Consider the following 7,260-nt stretch of genomic DNA (forward strand, 5'->3'; position numbering starts at 1 on the left):
ATTCCACTGATACCATTAAGGTTTTATTGATCCAACTCTGCTGAGAATTTGCCGAGAAGTAGTGCTACATCCAGCAGCCAGAAGGAACACTGAAAAACACAGACCTATCCCTTATCAGAATCCACTTTGCCTATGAAAGGAAGTTATTTCTTTGTAGATTTATATTAAATTTTATACTTGTGAATATTTCTTTCTGAGTTACCTTTAACTCCCTTGGAGCCTTTTCCCTTTGAAATGCACGGATCCCGGTGTTTCATTATTGCAAGGAACAATTCCTTTATGCAATTTAAATGTATAACTAAGCACTTGGATCTCAAACCTTGTGAGTGTTGTATTGAAACAGTGAAAGTTCATTCTTGAATACATAACCCATTTCAATTATACATATAGTGACTCCATTTAGTTTAGAAAATAAAGTAACACTTATTTTATTTGCTAGTGTGCTATTTATTCTTTCTCTTCCTTCTTTCTACTGCAAACATCTCTGTGTGTACTGCTCTGTTTAGTAGCATTAACAGATAAGCCTGTGGAGTCTGGAAAGCCTGCCTCCACAATAAGGGGGAAAAAAGCCTGCAAAGGGCTCAAAAGGAGCTGCAAATATGGAGACCAGAGGTGATATTTCTAATGCATCAGGCATGTAATTGCATTAATTCAATACAATGATTAAAGAGCTTTGGAGCAACATTTCTGTCTCATCCAGACAGATTCTGATTAAGCCACACAGGTGTGAGAGACTGTTATGGATCAGAGATTGATAAGATATAGGTCAGGGAAGAAAATAGGTTTGAAAGATTTAGAAAACATATTTAGATGCTCTGAGGAAAAAGAAAATGTGCTAGATATAAGTTATAGAATAGATTGTTACGTGGCATTACAAATCTGTCATTAAATGCATACTTTAAGGGGCATAGTGATAATAGATAAAGATTTTATTTTAAATTATTTTAAGGAAGAGAAAATAGTTCAGTTTGAATTCAAATATCAGCCTCTAACACAAACAACTTAAATATCTAAATTTAAACACTGGTTGAATAGCTCTGTTTCTGAAAGATCTAAAATCATTGGTGGATTTAAGGAGACACCACAGGGTCTGTAGCACATTCCCCTATTAACACCAAAACTCCAGTGTTGAATCTGGGCAGCCAAATCACCCCAGCTTGATTTTTTAGGGCTGCACAGGATTAATGATAACTATATTCTTTCCTGACTACAAACATCTTGCTCAAAATCATAAAAATTACGGCAGCACATTAAGCTCAAAAACTAAGTAGAATCACAAGTCCTGAAAATCAACTGACAAGCCCGGGAACATTATTTCTGATTCCCTTTATTTGCTGCCTGAGTTCAGATTAGCGTCTTCTTTTGAAAACCAGTAGTCCAGAAATAGAGTGAAGAAAGGTGGGCACCTTGAGGAGCCAAGATATGGCTGATGATTTTAGTTTATGCATGAAATGGCCATGAAATGAGATGGGTCTCCGGAGAAGCCAACAAACTGGCATGCCGGAAAATACACTTTTATTTGCTAATATTTTTGTGGTTAGTAGTTCTCTGGACTGTATATTAACACGGAGACTTCCTAATACTTCCCAGCAAATTGCTTATCTCAGTATTTTTAAAGAGGATTCAGTGGGAAAGGGCTACTGCATAAAGGAGAGAGTAGGCTAAATCATAATGAGGGTTTATGAGCAGCCACTGACATAACAAAATTTATGTACTCAGAGCTGCTATAGGTGAGAATTTATATTCCAGAAACAGTAGTTCTACATCATAAGTTTGCTCAAGAATTTTCCAATGGAAGCCTCTTGGTAATACAGTTTTTCTTGTGATATATAGCTCCAAAAAACATTACCTGGAATCCTCTTTCTTCCATTATTTGCTTTATGAATTTACAGTTGCTTCAGATCTTTTCAGGATATACTCCTCTAATAAATGAAGTTAACCTAAGAATGGGGTTTTTTTGAGAGTTACCAGTTGCTCCTGTTTGATCCTCGGATCATGCTAAATTCTGCACCCTCCCTGCAGGAAGGTAAAGAAATCAAAAAGTCACCATGACATAACATTAGAATAATACTACACAGAAAGGCCAAAAATGAGCCATGTTTGGAACTATTCAGGGAAGCCATCTTCTATGCCCATTTAAAAGCCAGTGTTAAACCAAGTACAGCTGTGATGGCTTTCTCTGCACACTTCAGCAATCTGAATTACATGTTCTAACTGTGACTAAGCTATACCCCAGGAAAACCTGGGGTTGAGCCAGTGAGGAAACCTGGTGTGACTGAGTGAGTGTGGGGTGTGTAGCTGGCTATGGCTCACTGAACTTACTGGTGCTTCCTACTCTATAAGTGTTTTCTGGCCTATTTTAAGTTCTGTTCTAAGTGGCAGTCATGCTCCTTGAGATGCAGAACCTAAACCATGGGTTTTTTTCTGACAACTGAAGGAGTACAGCATAACATAGTATGGCTGCAGAGCTTTAGTCATTGCATAGGTAGGGTTTGGAATTCTTAGCATTAGGTTTATCCCCTGAAACTGCTTCTATTTGGAGCTTTCTTGTGCTTAGAAGAGCTAATCCCACTGCTTCGAAGACTGCAGAGAGGAATACATGCTTTGTATATAATTATTCTCTACAGCAAGTTGCCTGGCGAAAGTTATGATGTTGAGTCCTCGAGGCACTGCATTGCAGTTTTATTAATATCTGGGTGATTACCTCCAGAAGCAGAGTAAAATGTCTCTTCATAGTGTACTGTTGCAAGTCCCTGTGGTAAGTGAAGAGCTAATTTCAATCACCTGTAATTTTTCATTTTCCCACTGCATGTCAAATACATCTCTTATTACTTCTTTTTTTCTTTTGGCCTGGGCAGAGATGTTGGTATTGAGCAGATCAGCAGCACGTGACAGAATCCCTGTTGCAAGGAGGAAGAAAAAGTGAATTATGTAGTTAGCTGTACTGGTGTGTAGGTTTCCATTAAACAGATGTCTCTGGCTTGCTATCATTCACTATAATTGCAGTGTCTGGAAAGTTGCATTTCCCTTGAGACTAATCTATTTTAAGTTCAATGGATCAGGGGAAGCTTTTGAAAGATTTGTAAAATTCTTTACACTTGACTTCTTAAGTCCCAGGAAAGAGAATACTATGTGGCATGCATACTTCTTAGTGAAGAATTTATTAGAATATTAGTTTGAGTCAAATTCTTGTGTGAATTTCCACAGGCAATGGATCACCACACACACACACACAATTATGTAGATAGCAATTGTTTTCAGAGATTGCATTTAGAAAAAAAATCAGTTATTTTTAGTTCCAGTTGTAATTATAGTCTATTTTTCTGTATTACCCATGTTTTCCCACCAGCTATGGCAGAACTATGAGGGCAGCCAAAGATCGCTGCAGAGTTTCAAACATGCTCTGAAGGAAGGAATGCTATACTTTAGGGCATTTTCAGGATTTTTTCCAAACCCATATGGTATAAAAAGGCTAAAGGACTATTCCTTTAACTCTTCTTTAGGCTCATATCTTTGCAGAAATAATTTAGAGATTATTAGAAGCTCTAAACTAATTTAAAAAAGAAATTAAAAACAACCTCAGAAGAACCTCATTGTGCCTTGAAATCTTGAGTGGCAAAAGGACATCTTTCTTGCCTAGAAATTCAAACTATGGCAACCCCACTAAACATGCTGACCAAATGACAACTGGAAAGGTAATCTTCTAAATTCTCATTTCTGTGGCTGCTGTAACGTCTGTGACTACTGTCGTCTCTGTTCAGGTCTCAACTTGAGATTCATAAAATACATTAGTGGCATAATTACCCCTTACTTACTCCTCTGAATACCACATAGCTTCAGATAAGAGCCCTACATTTTCTTCATGGTCAATGCCAGCAGAAGGAAAGCAGTGATAAAAAATCGGTGGTTTAAATTTTTTTAATCAAGAGTGACCAACATTGCAGCTTTCACTGTACAACAAAAAATGACATAATAGGTACAATTCTTGGCCCATAGCATTGACTACATTAATTACTGAGAGACAGGAAGAAAACAAGTAATAATTATTATACACGTTGCTTAATCATGGCTGGAAGGTGCATATCTGTACTGTAAAAAGAACCATGTAAAAAAATGAAACATATTTGCTTTCAGTCTTTATAATTGAGAGCTTTCACACTCCATCTCACTTTCCATTTTGGGGTTGCCTAGGAAGACCATATAATAAGAAGCCTAAGGGCTATTAAGAAAACCTGGTGTTAAACAGGTGGATAAATAGGCAGTGAAGTACTCACCTGCAGTCCAGGTGATAAGCCTTGAAATGCACCCAGTCTTCTTCTAAACAGCAGTGCTCAGGAACACTGGGAGATACTCCGTGTCTGGGGTCCTTTCTCTAGTACCTTAGGTTAAGCACAGCACTTATACCTCTTTTTGAAAGAAGAAAGTTATTACACTGAAAGACTGATATTAAATTTGAACCTCTGAACCCTAATTTAACAAAAAATCGACACCTTACCTTCTCTTAGAAAGCACCACTGTACATCTCTTTTTGAAAGAGCACTGAGAGTTTCCTCCTGAGGAGATGCAAAGGCAAACTACAACCTTCCACCAGTGATCTCACAAAAAAATCTATATTCAACTGCTTTATGCTGAGGCTGGGAAAGGCTTCATGAGCATGCCCAGTCATGCCTGAGCATGCTGCTTCCAGTCTGCTCTGTGGTGCCTTAGGCTGCTCCAGAGCTGGACTTGCAAAGGTGTCCAAGTCAAATACTGAGATCACTGCAAAGGTATTTTCTGTGGCCAGTGTCCTCTGTGTAGACTTTCCCAGCTTTTCACATAGCTTATGACAGCTTGTGGTAGGAATAAGGAGGGCACCCACTGCATCAGCCCTGGGCAGTAGTGGCAGTCAGAGCTGAGCATCAGACCCATCACGTGATATACTATCAGGGATTACCACCATCAAACCCATAGCAAAACTGCAGCTGAATTTTTGGGTTTTCACAGGAGAACAAGGCCCCTTCATTCTACTGTTTGAGTAGATGCACGTTGAACACATTTGCTCAATCTGTCCTGCATTCCCACCAGCAGTGTCTCACACAGTGCTTGTGCCGATAACGCTTTTAAAGGCATTTTTCCATTTTGCTAGCGTTAAACTTCATTGGAGATTATTCTTTCCTCCTTTTCTCTTAGGAGTGGATCCTCTGTTAACAGGTTTCTCCATATCTGGCTGTGTGAACGAGAGACTTTGAGGACTTTGCTGTTTCAAGAGACCAGGATGATTGACTGCAACAGCAGTACAGTAATGGAGGGAATCACTAGGGGGATGTTGGAGCAGACAGCTGCTATATTATTTTGAACAGGCAGTTTTCCTTATAAATATTTACTGTATTGAAAAACAGACAGCTATTGTAGCAGTGATCTGGAAAAAATTTTGAAAAATGACTGGGATTTTCCCTGCGAGACCAACATCAAAAGCTGTAACTAAATATACTTATGGCCCAATATTGCATAAAATTTGGGCTCAACCTGTATTTAAGAGAAACTTCAGTGAAGCACTGTATTTGTTATGTGAGGAAGTCAATGCAACTTTTGTTTGAACAAATATTTCAGTACTCCTATCTATTGTTCACAAATTTTACTCAATCTGAGAAATATGCCTGACAAAATTGGCCGAATGCTGCTTTGAAATAAAGGTGACTTCACAGCCCTCATGGAAGCTGGCTTGGTTTACATCAGTGGAAGATTTGATCCAGAAGCAGAGATCAGTAAATATATTAAGAAATAATTTAAATATTTTTTTTCTGAAAAGTTGCTGCTGCTACTTTTATCATCAGCTCCTGAACATCTTAAATAGAACAAACTATTTCTAATGTCCATATTAAAGATTATTTGAAAAAAATCACACTATTAAATTTCAAGAACTAAATATTTCAGAGAGCCATAACTGAGTTGCTGTTGTTGATATTTTAAAATTGGCTCCTTCATTATGTAAAATGCTGTACCTGTGGGATAATTGACTTTTCCTGTAATTAAATCTGCAATTAAAAAAATGTTATCACCACTTAAATAACTGCTAGGGAAACAATTGGATGAAAAGACGAGCTGAAAGCCAAGGAATGGTCTTTTCTCAGAGTGTGAATAACAACAAGGTTTCATAGTCTGTCAGTCTCAGTACCAGCAAGCTTGTCTTTGAAAACACTTCCATTTTTCAAGCTGTTAGAAGGATTGCTATAGATCCTGGGGGCATATGCCTGAAAGAAAGATCATAATTCAGCAATAGGAGGTCTGCTTATCTCACTCAACAGTGAGCTGGCAGAGGACGAGCCCCACGCTTTGTTTACAGGGAGAATAAACAGCATACCTTCCTGGTGCCTGCGTGGGCTGTGAACCCCCTCGGTACAGAGGTGATGGAAGGATGGAAGAGCAGGCACGGACAGTGAGGAAAAAAGTGTGCATAAGTATGTAGGTGTGTAATTAGTGGGACTCTTCACACCTTCAGAAAAGAAAAGGAATCTGCCTCATCCTTACAGTAGCCCTTGATCTCTTTGTTAAACTGTATTTGTAGGTTTCTATTGAAATGTCATTCGGGAAATACCATTCAGCTTCCCTTGACACACAAAAAGAGAGGACAATATTAAGTGACCTGTGTGGTGAAAGGAAAGCTGTGACTCAATTTTATATTATTTCTAATTAAATTCAGATAATTACAAAAGAGATGGGAAAATGGGAAGAGGAGGGGAAAGAGGGAGAGACACACACAAGAAATTAGATCCTATTTATAACACACTTTTCATAGAGCTAAATTCTGCTATGCCTACTTATTTTGAAGTGAATTGGTCTACTTGTAAAATATTCTCCTACAGAAATCACAAGGGTGCAGGAGAGGTTAAACTGATTATAACATGATGATGATTTAGCTGGTAAGAACTGGTCATTTCACCCTTTTAGCAGAAATTTATTTAAAATCTAATTACAATGGTGTATTTTAATTTGGAGTTACAGGTGATGTTCACCAGATAGAAAGATCAGTAATTACCCTAGCTGACTGCTACAAAACCAAGACAACGAAACCAAAGAAAAAGAAGAGTTTGCTGAAAAAGAAATAGAGAATTTAGACATAATAACACTGCTGTATCAAATAGTGATAGACTTTGCCTTTGGCTTCTGATTTTTCTCTATACATTGCTAGATAGTTTCCTGTTTGGATATTACGAAAAAATAGATTGAAATAAAAAGTATTATATTTAAGTGCATCACCTTCTACAAACTGAAGATAAAAAT

The 7,260-nt window shown here is 37.8% G+C and overlaps 1 long non-coding RNA gene across 1 annotated transcript; it reads right to left on the reverse strand.

Annotated features, from left to right (window-relative positions):
* Positions 1 to 927: 927 nt before the first annotated feature.
* On the reverse strand, positions 928 to 7,016 carry LOC137469635 (uncharacterized). Its single transcript, XR_010996622.1, has 3 exons — positions 4,053 to 7,016; positions 2,705 to 2,900; positions 928 to 2,016 (listed from the first exon to the last, which is right to left on the reverse strand). It is a non-coding gene; the product is annotated as an uncharacterized lncRNA (long non-coding RNA).
* Between the last annotated feature and the right edge of the window lie 244 nt (positions 7,017 to 7,260).

This window comes from Anomalospiza imberbis, chromosome 2 (genome assembly GCF_031753505.1).
Source record: "Anomalospiza imberbis isolate Cuckoo-Finch-1a 21T00152 chromosome 2, ASM3175350v1, whole genome shotgun sequence".
In the NCBI taxonomy this organism is placed as follows: domain Eukaryota; kingdom Metazoa; phylum Chordata; class Aves; order Passeriformes; family Viduidae; genus Anomalospiza; species Anomalospiza imberbis.